General features: G+C 42.6%; 1 protein-coding gene and 3 long non-coding RNA genes across 4 annotated transcripts in view; 3 read left to right on the top strand and 1 right to left on the bottom strand.

Annotated features, from left to right (window-relative positions):
* LOC147843646 (uncharacterized) overlaps positions 1 to 16,836 on the top strand; it is a 123,571-nt gene that overhangs the window by 62,034 nt on the left and 44,701 nt on the right. The gene's annotated exons all lie outside the window — the stretch shown is intronic.
* On the top strand, positions 6,760 to 9,218 carry LOC148679697 (uncharacterized). The gene is made up of 3 exons (XR_015944664.1): positions 6,760 to 7,330; positions 7,427 to 7,968; positions 8,781 to 9,218. It is a non-coding gene; the product is annotated as an uncharacterized LOC148679697 (long non-coding RNA).
* LOC147843651 (uncharacterized) lies at positions 7,689 to 11,882 on the bottom strand. The gene is made up of 3 exons (XR_015944665.1): positions 10,788 to 11,882; positions 9,979 to 10,598; positions 7,689 to 8,359 (listed from the first exon to the last, which is right to left on the bottom strand). It is a non-coding gene; the product is annotated as an uncharacterized LOC147843651 (long non-coding RNA).
* LOC148679696 (uncharacterized) lies at positions 9,914 to 13,700 on the top strand. The gene is made up of 3 exons (XR_015944659.1): positions 9,914 to 10,739; positions 10,832 to 11,191; positions 13,335 to 13,700. It is a non-coding gene; the product is annotated as an uncharacterized LOC148679696 (long non-coding RNA).

Raw genomic sequence — 16,836 nt, 5'->3', positions numbered from 1 at the left:
AAACATGCGACACAAGCTAAACATGTGTCGCAAAAATAGAAACGGTGTCTAAAATAGAAATGTCACGAAAAAAAACGAAAATGTGAAGTGTGCACCAAAACATGTGACGCAAGCTAATCATGTGTCGCAGAAATAGAAACGGTGTCTAAAATCTAAATGTCACGAAAAAAATCGAAAATTCGAAGTGCACGCAAAACATGCGACACAAGCTAAACATGTGTCGCAAAAATAGAAACGGTGTCTAAAATAGAAATGTCACGAAAAAAATAAAAAATGTGAAGTGCACGCAAAACATGCGACACAAGCTAAACATGTGTCGCAAAAATAGAAACGGTGTGTAAAATAGAAATGTCACAAAGCTAGGGTGCTATGATCGGTCAGGTTGCCTTGTGTGCTCTGACTGGTCAGTTGGACCCTGGGTCCTCTGGTTGGTCAGGTGGCCGTACGTGCGCTTATTAATCTGAAAGCTGATGTGCTCTTCATGGGCCGTACGTGCGCTGATTAATCTGATAGCTGATGTGCTCTCTTGATCGACCGGTTGGCCTGGGGTGCTCTGATTGGTCAGGAGGCAGCTGTGTGCACTGGCTGGTCAAGTGCCTTACACCGTGCCTTCGCAAAACATGCGACGCAAGCTAAACATGTGTCGCAAAAATAGAAACGGTGTCTAAAATACAAATGTCACGAAAAAAAATCGAAAATGTGAAGTGTGCACCAAAACATGCGACACAAGCTAAACATGTGTCGCAAAAATAGAAACGGTGTCTAAAATAGAAATGTCACGAAAAAAAAACGAAAATGTGAAGTGTGCACCAAAACATGTGACGCAAGCTAATCATGTGTCGCAGAAATAGAAACGGTGTCTAAAATCTAAATGTCACGAAAAAAATCGAAAATTCGAAGTGCACGCAAAACATGCGACACAAGCTAAACATGTGTCGCAAAAATAGAAACGGTGTCTAAAATAGAAATGTCACGAAAAAAATAAAAAATGTGAAGTGCACGCAAAACATGCGACACAAGCTAAACATGTGTCGCAAAAATAGAAACGTTGTCTAAAATAGAAATGTCACAAAGCTAGGGTGCTATGATCGGTCAGGTTGCCTTGTGTGCTCTGACTGGTCAGTTGGACCCTGGGTCCTCTGGTTGGTCAGGTGGCCGTACGTGCGCTTATTAATCTGAAAGCTGATGTGCTCTTCATGGGCCGTACGTGCGCTGATTAATCTGAAAGCTGATGTGCTCTCTTGATCGACCGGTTGGCCTGGGGTGCTCTGATTGGTCAGGAGGCAGCTGTGTGCACTGGCTGGTCAAGTGCCTTACACCGTGCCTTCGCAAAACATGCGACGCAAGCTAAACATGTGTCGCAAAAATAGAAACGGTGTCTAAAATAGAAATGTCACGAAAAAAATCGAAAATGTGAAGTGTGCACCAAAACATGCGACACAAGCTAAACATGTGTCGCAAAAATAGAAACGGTGTCTAAAATAGAAATGTCACGAAAAAAATCGAAAATGTGAAGTGTGCACAAAAACATGCGACGCAAGCTAATCATGTGTCGCAGAAATAGAAACGGTGTCTAAAATCTAAATGTCACGAAAAAAATCGAAAATTCGAAGTGCACGCAAAACATGCGACACAAGCTAAACATGTGTCGCAAAAATAGAAACGGTGTCTAAAATAGAAATGTCACGAAAAAAATAAAAAATGTGAAGTGCACGCAAAACATGCGACACAAGCTAAACATGTGTCGCAAAAATAGAAACGGTGTGTAAAATAGAAATGTCACAAAGCTAGGGTGCTATGATCGGTCAGGTTGCCTTGTGTGCTCTGACTGGTCAGTTGGACCCTGGGTCCTCTGGTTGGTCAGGTGGCCGTACGTGCGCTTATTAATCTGAAAGCTGATGTGCTCTTCATGGGCCGTACGTGCGCTGATTAATCTGATAGCTGATGTGCTCTCTTGATCGACCGGTTGGCCTGGGGTGCTCTGATTGGTCAGGAGGCAGCTGTGTGCACTGGCTGGTCAAGTGCCTTACACCGTGCCTTCGCAAAACATGCGACGCAAGCTAAACATGTGTCGCAAAAATAGAAACAGTGTCTAAAATAGAAATGTCACGAAAAAAAATCGAAAATGTGAAGTGTGCACCAAAACATGCGACACAAGCTAAACATGTGTCGCAAAAATAGAAACGGTGTCTAAAATAGAAATGTCAGGAAAAAAAACGAAAATGTGAAGTGTGCACCAAAACATGTGACGCAAGCTAATCATGTGTCGCAGAAATAGAAACGGTGTCTAAAATCTAAATGTCACGAAAAAAATCGAAAATTCGAAGTGCACGCAAAACATGCGACACAAGCTAAACATGTGTCGCAAAAATAGAAACGGTGTCTAAAATAGAAATGTCACGAAAAAAATCTAAAATGTGAAGTGTGCACGCAAAACATGCGACACAAGCTAAACATGTGTCGCAAAAATAGAAACGGTGTGTAAAATAGAAATGTCACAAAGCTAGGGTGCTATGATCGGTCAGGTTGCCTTGTGTGCTCTGACTGGTCAGTTGGACCCTGGGTCCTCTGGTTGGTCAGGTGGCCGTACGTGCGCTTATTAATCTGAAAGCTGATGTGCTCTTCATGGGCCGTACGTGCGCTGATTAATCTGAAAGCTGATGTGCTCTCTTGATCGACCGGTTGGCCTGGGGTGCTCTGATTGGTCAGGAGGCAGCTGTGTGCACTGGCTGGTCAAGTGCCTTACACCGTGCCTTCGCAAAACATGCGACGCAAGCTAAACATGTGTCGCAAAAATAGAAACGGTGTCTAAAATAGAAATGTCACGAAAAAAATCGAAAATGTGAAGTGTGCACAAAAACATGCGACGCAAGCTAATCATGTGTCGCAGAAATAGAAACGGTGTCTAAAATCTAAATGTCACGAAAAAAATCGAAAATTCGAAGTGCACGCAAAACATGCGACACAAGCTAAACATGTGTCGCAAAAATAGAAACGGTGTCTAAAATAGAAATGTCATGAAAAAAATCTAAAATGTGAAGTGTGCACGCAAAACATGCGACACAAGCTAAACATGTGTCGCAGAAATAGAAACGGTGTCTAAAACCTAAATGTCACGAAAAAAATCAAATATGGGAAGTGCACGCAAAACATGCGACACAAGCTAAACATGTGTCGCAAAAATAGAAACGGTGTGTAAAATAGAAATGTCACAAAGCTAGGGTGCTATGATCGGTCAGGTTGCCTTGTGTGCTCTGACTGGTCAGTTGGACCCTGGGTCCTCTGGTTGGTCAGGTGGCCGTACGTGCGCTTATTAATCTGAAAGCTGATGTGCTCTTCATGGGCCGTACGTGCGCTGATTAATCTGAAAGCTGATGTGCTCTCTTGATCGACCGGTTGGCCTGGGGTGCTCTGATTGGTCAGGAGGCAGCTGTGTGCACTGGCTGGTCAAGTGCCTTACACCGTGCCTTCGCAAAACATGCGACGCAAGCTAAACATGTGTCGCAAAAATAGAAACGGTGTCTAAAATAGAAATGTCACGAAAAAAATCGAAAATGTGAAGTGTGCATTAAAACATGCGACACAAGCTAAACATGTGTCGCAAAAATAGAAACGGTGTCTAAAATAGAAATGTCACGAAAAAAATCGAAAATGTGAAGTGTGCACAAAAACATGCGACGCAAGCTAATCATGTGTCGCAGAAATAGAAACGGTGTCTAAAATCTAAATGTCACGAAAAAAATCGAAAATTCGAAGTGCACGCAAAACATGCGACACAAGCTAAACATGTGTCGCAAAAATATAAACGGTGTCTAAAATAGAAATGTCACGAAAAAAATAAAAAATGTGAAGTGTGCACGCAAAACATGCGACACAAGCTAAACATGTGTCGCAAAAATAGAAACGGTGTCTAAAATAGAAATGTCACGAAAAAAATCTAAAATGTGAAGTGTGCACGCAAAACATGCGACACAAGCTAAACATGTGTCGCAGAAATAGAAACGGTGTCTAAAACCTAAATGTCACGAAAAAAATCAAATATGTAAAGTGCACGCAAAACATGCGACACAAGCTAAACATGTGTCGCAAAAATAGAAACGGTGTGTAAAATAGAAATGTCACAAAGCTAGGGTGCTATGATCGGTCAGGTTGCCTTGTGTGCTCTGACTGGTCAGTTGGACCCTGGGTCCTCTGGTTGGTCAGGTGGCCGTACGTGCGCTTATTAATCTGAAAGCTGATGTGCTCTTCATGGGCCGTACGTGCGCTGATTAATCTGATAGCTGATGTGCTCTCTTGATCGACCGGTTGGCCTGGGGTGCTCTGATTGGTCAGGAGGCAGCTGTGTGCACTGGCTGGTCAAGTGCCTTACACCGTGCCTTCGCAAAACATGCGACGCAAGCTAAACATGTGTCGCAAAAATAGAAACGGTGTCTAAAATAGAAATGTCACGAAAAAAAATCGAAAATGTGAAGTGTGCACCAAAACATGCGACACAAGCTAAACATGTGTCGCAAAAATAGAAACGGTGTCTAAAATAGAAATGTCACGAAAAAAAACGAAAATGTGAAGTGTGCACCAAAACATGTGACGCTAGCTAATCATGTGTCGCAGAAATAGAAACGGTGTCTAAAATCTAAATGTCACGAAAAAAATCGAAAATTCGAAGTGCACGCAAAACATGCGACACAAGCTAAACATGTGTCGCAAAAATAGAAACGGTGTCTAAAATAGAAATGTCACGAAAAAAATCTAAAATGTGAAGTGTGCACGCAAAACATGCGACACAAGCTAAACATGTGTCGCAAAAATAGAAACGGTGTGTAAAATAGAAATGTCACAAAGCTAGGGTGCTATGATCGGTCAGGTTGCCTTGTGTGCTCTGACTGGTCAGTTGGACCCTGGGTCCTCTGGTTGGTCAGGTGGCCGTACGTGCGCTTATTAATCTGAAAGCTGATGTGCTCTTCATGGGCCGTACGTGCGCTGATTAATCTGATAGCTGATGTGCTCTCTTGATCGACCGGTTGGCCTGGGGTGCTCTGATTGGTCAGGAGGCAGCTGTGTGCACTGGCTGGTCAAGTGCCTTACACCGTGCCTTCGCAAAACATGCGACGCAAGCTAAACATGTGTCGCAAAAATAGAAACGGTGTCTAAAATAGAAATGTAACGAAAAAAAATCGAAAATGTGAAGTGTGCACCAAAACATGCGACACAAGCTAAACATGTGTCGCAAAAATAGAAACGGTGTCTAAAATAGAAATGTCACGAAAAAAAACGAAAATGTGAAGTGTGCACCAAAACATGTGACGCAAGCTAATCATGTGTCGCAGAAATAGAAACGGTGTCTAAAATCTAAATGTCACGAAAAAAATCGAAAATTCGAAGTGCACGCAAAACATGCGACACAAGCTAAACATGTGTCGCAAAAATAGAAACGGTGTCTAAAATAGAAATGTCACGAAAAAAATAAAAAATGTGAAGTGCACGCAAAACATGCGACACAAGCTAAACATGTGTCGCAAAAATAGAAACGGTGTGTAAAATAGAAATGTCACAAAGCTAGGGTGCTATGATCGGTCAGGTTGCCTTGTGTGCTCTGACTGGTCAGTTGGACCCTGGGTCCTCTGGTTGGTCAGGTGGCCGTACGTGCGCTTATTAATCTGAAAGCTGATGTGCTCTTCATGGGCCGTACGTGCGCTGATTAATCTGATAGCTGATGTGCTCTCTTGATCGACCGGTTGGCCTGGGGTGCTCTGATTGGTCAGGAGGCAGCTGTGTGCACTGGCTGGTCAAGTGCCTTACACCGTGCCTTCGCAAAACATGCGACGCAAGCTAAACATGTGTCGCAAAAATAGAAACGGTGTCTAAAATAGAAATGTCACGAAAAAAAAATCGAAAATGTGAAGTGTGCACCAAAACATGCGACACAAGCTAAACATGTGTCGCAAAAATAGAAACGGTGTCTAAAATAGAAATGTCACGAAAAAAAACGAAAATGTGAAGTGTGCACCAAAACATGCGACACAAGCTAATCATGTGTCGCAGAAATAGAAACGGTGTCTAAAATCTAAATGTCACGAAAAAAATCGAAAATTCGAAGTGCACGCAAAACATGCGACACAAGCTAAACATGTGTCGCAAAAATAGAAACGGTGTCTAAAATAGAAATGTCACGAAAAAAATAAAAAATGTGAAGTGCACGCAAAACATGCGACACAAGCTAAACATGTGTCGCAAAAATAGAAACGTTGTCTAAAATAGAAATGTCACAAAGCTAGGGTGCTATGATCGGTCAGGTTGCCTTGTGTGCTCTGACTGGTCAGTTGGACCCTGGGTCCTCTGGTTGGTCAGGTGGCCGTACGTGCGCTTATTAATCTGAAAGCTGATGTGCTCTTCATGGGCCGTACGTGCGCTGATTAATCTGAAAGCTGATGTGCTCTCTTGATCGACCGGTTGGCCTGGGGTGCTCTGATTGGTCAGGAGGCAGCTGTGTGCACTGGCTGGTCAAGTGCCTTACACCGTGCCTTCGCAAAACATGCGGCGCAAGCTAAACATGTGTCGCAAAAATAGAAACGGTGTCTAAAATAGAAATGTCACGAAAAAAATCGAAAATGTAAAGTGTGCACAAAAACATGCGACGCAAGCTAATCATGTGTCGCAGAAATAGAAACGGTGTCTAAAATCTAAATGTCACGAAAAAAATCGAAAATTCGAAGTGCACGCAAAACATGCGACACAAGCTAAACATGTGTCGCAAAAATAGAAACGGTGTCTAAAATAGAAATGTCACGAAAAAAATAAAAAATGTGAAGTGCACGCAAAACATGCGACACAAGCTAAACATGTGTCGCAGAAATAGAAACGGTGTCTAAAACCTAAATGTCACGAAAAAAATCAAATATGTGAAGTGCACGCAAAACATGCGACACAAGCTAAACATGTGTCGCAAAAATAGAAACGGTGTGTAAAATAGAAATGTCACAAAGCTAGGGTGCTATGATCGGTCAGGTTGCCTTGTGTGCTCTGACTGGTCAGTTGGACCCTGGGTCCTCTGGTTGGTCAGGTGGCCGTACGTGCGCTTATTAATCTGAAAGCTGATGTGCTCTTCATGGGCCGTACGTGCGCTGATTAATCTGATAGCTGATGTGCTCTCTTGATCGACCGGTTGGCCTGGGGTGCTCTGATTGGTCAGGAGGCAGCTGTGTGCACTGGCTGGTCAAGTGCCTTACACCGTGCCTTCGCAAAACATGCGACGCAAGCTAAACATGTGTCGCAAAAATAGAAACGGTGTCTAAAATAGAAATGTCACGAAAAAAAATCGAAAATGTAAAGTGTGCACCAAAACATGCGACACAAGCTAAACATGTGTCGCAAAAATAGAAACGGTGTCTAAAATAGAAATGTCACGAAAAAAATCGAAAATGTAAAGTGTGCACAAAAACATGCGACGCAAGCTAATCATGTGTCGCAGAAATAGAAACGGTGTCTAAAATCTAAATGTCACGAAAAAAATTGAAAATTCGAAGTGCACGCAAAACATGCGACACAAGCTAAACATGTGTCGCAAAAATAGAAACGGTGTCTAAAATAGAAATGTCACGAAAAAAATAAAAAATGTGAAGTGCACGCAAAACATGCGACACAAGCTAAACATGTGTCGCAAAAATAAAAACGGTGTCTAAAATAGAAATGTCACGAAAAAAATCTAAAATGTGAAGTGTGCACGCAAAACATGCGACACAAGCTAAACATGTGTCGCAGAAATAGAAACGGTGTCTAAAACCTAAATGTCACGAAAAAAATCAAATATGTGAAGTGCACGCAAAACATGCGACACAAGCTAAACATGTGTCGCAAAAATAGAAACGGTGTGTAAAATAGAAATGTCACAAAGCTAGGGTGCTATGATCGGTCAGGTTGCCTTGTGTGCTCTGACTGGTCAGTTGGACCCTGGGTCCTCTGGTTGGTCAGGTGGCCGTACGTGCGCTTATTAATCTGAAAGCTGATGTGCTCTTCATGGGCCGTACGTGCGCTGATTAATCTGATAGCTGATGTGCTCTCTTGATCGACCGGTTGGCCTTGGGTGCTCTGATTGGTCAGGAGGCAGCTGTGTGCACTGGCTGGTCAAGTGCCTTACACCGTGCCTTCGCAAAACATGCGACGCAAGCTAAACATGTGTCGCAAAAATAGAAACGGTGTCTAAAATAGAAATGTCACAAAAAAAATCGAAAATGTGAAGTGTGCACCAAAACATGCGACACAAGCTAAACATGTGTCGCAAAAATAGAAACGGTGTCTAAAATAGAAATGTCACGAAAAAAAAACGAAAATGTGAAGTGTGCACCAAAACATGCGACACAAGCTAATCATGTGTCGCAGAAATAGAAACGGTGTCTAAAATGTAAATGTCACGAAAAAAATCGAAAATTCGAAGTGCACGCAAAACATGCGACACAAGCTAAACATGTGTCGCAAAAATAGAAACGTTGTCTAAAATAGAAATGTCAAGAAAAAAATCTAAAATGTGAAGTGTGCACGCAAAACATGCGACACAAGCTAAACATGTGTCGCAGAAATAGAAACGGTGTCTAAAACCTAAATGTCACGAAAAAAATCAAATATGTGAAGTGCACGCAAAACATGCGACACAAGCTAAACATGTGTCGCAAAAATAGAAACGGTGTGTAAAATAGAAATGTCACAAAGCTAGGGTGCTATGATCGGTCAGGTTGCCTTGTGTGCTCTGACTGGTCAGTTGGACCCTGGGTCCTCTGGTTGGTCAGGTGGCCGTACGTGCGCTTATTAATCTGAAAGCTGATGTGCTCTTCATGGGCCGTACGTGCGCTGATTAATCTGAAAGCTGATGTGCTCTCTTGATCGACCGGTTGGCCTGGGGTGCTCTGATTGGTCAGGAGGCAGCTGTGTGCACTGGCTGGTCAAGTGCCTTACACCGTGCCTTCGCAAAACATGCGACGCAAGCTAAACATGTGTCGCAAAAATAGAAACGGTGTCTAAAATAGAAATGTCACGAAAAAAATCGAAAATGTGAAGTGTGCACAAAAACATGCGACGCAAGCTAATCATGTGTCGCAGAAATAGAAACGGTGTCTAAAATCTAAATGTCACGAAAAAAATCGAAAATTCGAAGTGCACGCAAAACATGCGACACAAGCTAAACATGTGTCGCAAAAATAGAAACGGTGTCTAAAATAGAAATGTCATGAAAAAAATCTAAAATGTGAAGTGTGCACGCAAAACATGCGACACAAGCTAAACATGTGTCGCAGAAATAGAAACGGTGTCTAAAACCTAAATGTCACGAAAAAAATCAAATATGGGAAGTGCACGCAAAACATGCGACACAAGCTAAACATGTGTCGCAAAAATAGAAACGGTGTGTAAAATAGAAATGTCACAAAGCTAGGGTGCTATGATCGGTCAGGTTGCCTTGTGTGCTCTGACTGGTCAGTTGGACCCTGGGTCCTCTGGTTGGTCAGGTGGCCGTACGTGCGCTTATTAATCTGAAAGCTGATGTGCTCTTCATGGGCCGTACGTGCGCTGATTAATCTGAAAGCTGATGTGCTCTCTTGATCGACCGGTTGGCCTGGGGTGCTCTGATTGGTCAGGAGGCAGCTGTGTGCACTGGCTGGTCAAGTGCCTTACACCGTGCCTTCGCAAAACATGCGACGCAAGCTAAACATGTGTCGCAAAAATAGAAACGGTGTCTAAAATAGAAATGTCACGAAAAAAATCGAAAATGTGAAGTGTGCACAAAAACATGCGACGCAAGCTAATCATGTGTCGCAGAAATAGAAACGGTGTCTAAAATCTAAATGTCACGAAAAAAATCGAAAATTCGAAGTGCACGCAAAACATGCGACACAAGCTAAACATGTGTCGCAAAAATAGAAACGGTGTCTAAAATAGAAATGTCATGAAAAAAATCTAAAATGTGAAGTGTGCACGCAAAACATGCGACACAAGCTAAACATGTGTCGCAGAAATAGAAACGGTGTCTAAAACCAAAATGTCACGAAAAAAATCAAATATGTGAAGTGCACGCAAAACATGCGACACAAGCTAAACATGTGTCGCAAAAATAGAAACGGTGTGTAAAATAGAAATGTCACAAAGCTAGGGTGCTATGATCGGTCAGGTTGCCTTGTGTGCTCTGACTGGTCAGTTGGACCCTGGGTCCTCTGGTTGGTCAGGTGGCCGTACGTGCGCTTATTAATCTGAAAGCTGATGTGCTCTTCATGGGCCGTACGTGCGCTGATTAATCTGAAAGCTGATGTGCTCTCTTGATCGACCGGTTGGCCTGGGGTGCTCTGATTGGTCAGGAGGCAGCTGTGTGCACTGGCTGGTCAAGTGCCTTACACCGTGCCTTCGCAAAACATGCGACGCAAGCTAAACATGTGTCGCAAAAATAGAAACGGTGTCTAAAATAGAAATGTCACGAAAAAAATCGAAAATGTGAAGTGTGCACCAAAACATGCGACACAAGCTAAACATGTGTCGCAAAAATAGAAACGGTGTCTAAAATAGAAATGTCACGAAAAAAATCGAAAATGTGAAGTGTGCACAAAAACATGCGACGCAAGCTAATCATGTGTCGCAGAAATAGAAACGGTGTCTAAAATCTAAATGTCACGAAAAAAATCGAAAATTCGAAGTGCACGCAAAACATGCGACACAAGCTAAACATGTGTCGCAAAAATAGAAACGGTGTCTAAAATAGAAATGTCACGAAAAAAATAAAAAATGTGAAGTGCACGCAAAACATGCGACACAAGCTAAACATGTGTCGCAAAAATAGAAACGGTGTGTAAAATAGAAATGTCACAAAGCTAGGGTGCTATGATCGGTCAGGTTGCCTTGTGTGCTCTGACTGGTCAGTTGGACCCTGGGTCCTCTGGTTGGTCAGGTGGCCGTACGTGCGCTTATTAATCTGAAAGCTGATGTGCTCTTCATGGGCCGTACGTGCGCTGATTAATCTGATAGCTGATGTGCTCTCTTGATCGACCGGTTGGCCTGGGGTGCTCTGATTGGTCAGGAGGCAGCTGTGTGCACTGGCTGGTCAAGTGCCTTACACCGTGCCTTCGCAAAACATGCGACGCAAGCTAAACATGTGTCGCAAAAATAGAAACGGTGTCTAAAATAGAAATGTCACGAAAAAAAATCGAAAATGTGAAGTGTGCACCAAAACATGCGACACAAGCTAAACATGTGTCGCAAAAATAGAAACGGTGTCTAAAATAGAAATGTCACGAAAAAAAACGAAAATGTGAAGTGTGCACCAAAACATGTGACGCAAGCTAATCATGTGTCGCAGAAATAGAAACGGTGTCTAAAATCTAAATGTCACGAAAAAAATCGAAAATTCGAAGTGCACGCAAAACATGCGACACAAGCTAAACATGTGTCGCAAAAATAGAAACGGTGTCTAAAATAGAAATGTCACGAAAAAAATAAAAAATGTGAAGTGCACGCAAAACATGCGACACAAGCTAAACATGTGTCGCAAAAATAGAAACGGTGTGTAAAATAGAAATGTCACAAAGCTAGGGTGCTATGATCGGTCAGGTTGCCTTGTGTGCTCTGACTGGTCAGTTGGACCCTGGGTCCTCTGGTTGGTCAGGTGGCCGTACGTGCGCTTATTAATCTGAAAGCTGATGTGCTCTTCATGGGCCGTACGTGCGCTGATTAATCTGATAGCTGATGTGCTCTCTTGATCGACCGGTTGGCCTGGGGGGCTCTGATTGGTCAGGAGGCAGCTGTGTGCACTGGCTGGTCAAGTGCCTTACACCGTGCCTTCGCAAAACATGCGACGCAAGCTAAACATGTGTCGCAAAAATAGAAACGGTGTCTAAAATACAAATGTCACGAAAAAAAATCGAAAATGTGAAGTGTGCACCAAAACATGTGACGCAAGCTAATCATGTGTCGCAGAAATAGAAACGGTGTCTAAAATCTAAATGTCACGAAAAAAATCGAAAATTCGAAGTGCACGCAAAACATGCGACACAAGCTAAACATGTGTCGCAAAAATAGAAACGGTGTGTAAAATAGAAATGTCACAAAGCTAGGGTGCTATGATCGGTCAGGTTGCCTTGTGTGCTCTGACTGGTCAGTTGGACCCTGGGTCCTCTGGTTGGTCAGGTGGCCGTACGTGCGCTTATTAATCTGAAAGCTGATGTGCTCTTCATGGGCCGTACGTGCGCTGATTAATCTGATAGCTAATGTGCTCTCTTGATCGACCGGTTGGCCTGGGGTGCTCTGATTGGTCAGGAGGCAGCTGTGTGCACTGGCTGGTCAAGTGCCTTACACCGTGCCTTCGCAAAACATGCGACGCAAGCTAAACATGTGTCGCAAAAATAGAAACGGTGTCTAAAATAGAAATGTCACGAAAAAAAATCGAAAATGTGAAGTGTGCACCAAAACATGCGACACAAGCTAAACATGTGTCGCAAAAATAGAAACGGTGTCTAAAATAGAAATGTCACGAAAAAAAACGAAAATGTGAAGTGTGCACCAAAACATGTGACGCAAGCTAATCATGTGTCGCAGAAATAGAAACGGTGTCTAAAATCTAAATGTCACGAAAAAAATCGAAAATTCGAAGTGCACGCAAAACATGCGACACAAGCTAAACATGTGTCGCAAAAATAGAAACGGTGTCTAAAATAGAAATGTCACGAAAAAAATAAAAAATGTGAAGTGCACGCAAAACATGCGACACAAGCTAAACATGTGTCGCAAAAATAGAAACGGTGTGTAAAATAGAAATGTCACAAAGCTAGGGTGCTATGATCGGTCAGGTTGCCTCGTGTGCTCTGACTGGTCAGTTGGACCCTGGGTCCTCTGGTTGGTCAGGTGGCCGTACGTGCGCTTATTAATCTGAAAGCTGATGTGCTCTTCATGGGCCGTACGTGCGCTGATTAATCTGATAGCTGATGTGCTCTCTTGATCGACCGGCTGGCCTGGGGTGCTCTGATTGGTCAGGAGGCAGCTGTGTGCACTGGCTGGTCAAGTGCCTTACACCGTGCCTTCGCAAAACATGCGACGCAAGCTAAACATGTGTCGCAAAAATATAAACGGTGTCTAAAATAGAAATGTCACGAAAAAAAAATCGAAAATGTGAAGTGTGCACCAAAACATGCGACACAAGCTAAACATGTGTCGCAAAAATAGAAACGGTGTCTAAAATAGAAATGTCACGAAAAAAAACGAAAATGTGAAGTGTGCACCAAAACATGCGACACAAGCTAAACATGTGTCGCAGAAATAGAAACGGTGTCTAAAATAGAAATGTCACGAAAAAAATCGAAAATGTAAAGTGTGCACAAAAACATGCGACGCAAGCTAATCATGTGTCGCAGAAATAGAAACGGTGTCTAAAATCTAAATGTCACGAAAAAAATCGAAAATTCGAAGTGCACGCAAAACATGCGACACAAGCTAAACATGTGTCGCAAAAATAGAAACGGTGTCTAAAATAGAAATGTCACGAAAAAAATAAAAAATGTGAAGTGCACGCAAAACATGCGACACAAGCTAAACATGTGTCGCAAAAATAGAAACGGTGTCTAAAATAGAAATGTCACGAAAAAAATCTAAAATGTGAAGTGTGCACGCAAAACATGCGACACAAGCTAAACATGTGTCGCAGAAATAGAAACGGTGTCTAAAACCTAAATGTCACGAAAAAAATCAAATATGTGAAGTGCACGCAAAACATGCGACACAAGCTAAACATGTGTCGCAAAAATAGAAACGGTGTGTAAAATAGAAATGTCACAAAGCTAGGGTGCTATGATCGGTCAGGTTGCCTTGTGTGCTCTGACTGGTCAGTTGGACCCTGGGTCCTCTGGTTGGTCAGGTGGCCGTACGTGCGCTTATTAATCTGAAAGCTGATGTGCTCTTCATGGGCCGTACGTGCGCTGATTAATCTGATAGCTGATGTGCTCTCTTGATCGACCGGTTGGCCTGGGGTGCTCTGATTGGTCAGGAGGCAGCTGTGTGCACTGGCTGGTCAAGTGCCTTACACCGTGCCTTCGCAAAACATGCGACGCAAGCTAAACATGTGTCGCAAAAATAGAAACGGTGTCTAAAATAGAAATGTCACGAAAAAAAATCGAAAATGTAAAGTGTGCACCAAAACATGCGACACAAGCTAAACATGTGTCGCAAAAATAGAAACGGTGTCTAAAATAGAAATGTCACGAAAAAAATCGAAAATGTAAAGTGTGCACAAAAACATGTGACGCAAGCTAATCATGTGTCGCAGAAATAGAAACGGTGTCTAAAATCTAAATGTCACGAAAAAAATCGAAAATTCGAAGTGCACGCAAAACATGCGACACAAGCTAAACATGTGTCGCAAAAATAGAAACGGTGTCTAAAATAGAAATGTCACGAAAAAAATAAAAAATGTGAAGTGCACGCAAAACATGCGACACAAGCTAAACATGTGTCGCAAAAATAGAAACGGTGTCTAAAATAGAAATGTCACGAAAAAAATCTAAAATGTGAAGTGTGCACGCAAAACATGCGACACAAGCTAAACATGTGTCGCAGAAATAGAAACGGTGTCTAAAACCTAAATGTCACGAAAAAAATCAAATATGTGAAGTGCACGCAAAACATGCGACACAAGCTAAACATGTGTCGCAAAAATAGAAACGGTGTGTAAAATAGAAATGTCACAAAGCTAGGGTGCTATGATCGGTCAGGTTGCCTTGTGTGCTCTGACTGGTCAGTTGGACCCTGGGTCCTCTGGTTGGTCAGGTGGCCGTACGTGCGCTTATTAATCTGAAAGCTGATGTGCTCTTCATGGGCCGTACGTGCGCTGATTAATCTGATAGCTGATGTGCTCTCTTGATCGACCGGTTGGCCTGGGGTGCTCTGATTGGTCAGGAGGCAGCTGTGTGCACTGGCTGGTCAAGTGCCTTACACCGTGCCTTCGCAAAACATGCGACGCAAGCTAAACATGTGTCGCAAAAATAGAAACGGTGTCTAAAATAGAAATGTCACGAAAAAAAATCGAAAATGTAAAGTGTGCACCAAAACATGCGACACAAGCTAAACATGTGTCGCAAAAATAGAAACGGTGTCTAAAATAGAAATGTCACGAAAAAAATCGAAAATGTAAAGTGTGCACAAAAACATGTGACGCAAGCTAATCATGTGTCGCAGAAATAGAAACGGTGTCTAAAATCTAAATGTCACGAAAAAAATCGAAAATTCGAAGTGCACGCAAAACATGCGACACAAGCTAAACATGTGTCGCAAAAATAGAAACGGTGTCTAAAATAGAAATGTCACGAAAAAAATAAAAAATGTGAAGTGCACGCAAAACATGCGACACAAGCTAAACATGTGTCGCAAAAATAGAAACGGTGTCTAAAATAGAAATGTCACGAAAAAAATCTAAAATGTGAAGTGTGCACGCAAAACATGCGACACAAGCTAAACATGTGTCGCAGAAATAGAAACGGTGTCTAAAACCTAAATGTCACGAAAAAAATCGAAAATGTGAAGTGTGCACAAAAACATGCGACGCAAGCTAATCATGTGTCGCAGAAATAGAAACGGTGTCTAAAATCTAAATGTCACGAAAAAAATCGAAAATTCGAAGTGCACGCAAAACATGCGACACAAGCTAAACATGTGTCGCAAAAATAGAAACGGTGTCTAAAATAGAAATGTCACGAAAAAAATCAAAAATGTGAAGTGTGCACGCAAAACATGCGACACAAGCTAAACATGTGTCGCAGAAATAGAAACGGTGTCTAAAACCTAAATGTCACGAAAAAAATCAAATATGTGAAGTGCACGCAAAACATGCGACACAAGCTAAACATGTGTCGCAAAAATAGAAACGGTGTGTAAAATAGAAATGTCACAAAGCTAGGGTGCTATGATCGGTCAGGTTGCCTTGTGTGCTCTGACTGGTCAGTTGGACCCTGGGTCCACTGGTTGGTCAGGTGGCCGTACGTGCGCTTATTAATCTGAAAGCTGATGTGCTCTTCATGGGCCGTACGTGCGCTGATTAATCTGATAGCTGATGTGCTCTCTTGATCGACCGGTTGGCCTGGGGTGCTCTGATTGGTCAGGAGGCAGCTGTGTGCACTGGCTGGTCAAGTGCCTTACACCGTGCCTTCGCAAAACATGCGACGCAAGCTAAACATGTGTCGCAAAAATAGAAACGGTGTCTAAAATAGAAATGTCACGAAAAAAATCGAAAATGTGAAGTGTGCACAAAAACATGCGACGCAAGCTAATCATGTGTCGCAGAAATAGAAACGGTGTCTAAAATCTAAATGTCACGAAAAAAATCGAAAATTCAAAGTGCACGCAAAACATGCGACACAAGCTAAACATGTGTCGCAAAAATAGAAACGGTGTCTAAAATAGAAATGTCATGAAAAAAATCTAAAATGTGAAGTGTGCACGCAAAACATGCGACACAAGCTAAACATGTGTCGCAGAAATAGAAACGGTGTCTAAAACCTAAATGTCACGAAAAAAATCAAATATGTGAAGTGCACGCAAAACATGCGACACAAGCTAAACATGTGTCGCAAAAATAGAAACGGTGTGTAAAATAGAAATGTCACAAAGCTAGGGTGCTATGATCGGTCAGGTTGCCTTGTGTGCTCTGACTGGTCAGTTGGACCCTGGGTCCTCTGGTTGGTCAGGTGGCCGTACGTGCGCTTATTAATCTGAAAGCTGATGTGCTCTTCATGGGCCGTACGTGCGCTGATTAATCTGAAAGCTGATGTGCTCTCTTGATCGACCGGTTGGCCTGGGGTGCTCTGATTGGTCAGGAGGCAGCTG

The sequence above is a fragment of the Danio rerio genome, chromosome 6, assembly GCF_052040795.2.
Source record: "Danio rerio strain M-AB ecotype USA chromosome 6, GRCz13ab, whole genome shotgun sequence".
Classification (NCBI taxonomy): domain Eukaryota; kingdom Metazoa; phylum Chordata; class Actinopteri; order Cypriniformes; family Danionidae; genus Danio; species Danio rerio.
Note: the sequence above shows the minus strand (reverse complement) of the source record. Positions and strands in the feature narration are given on the sequence as shown.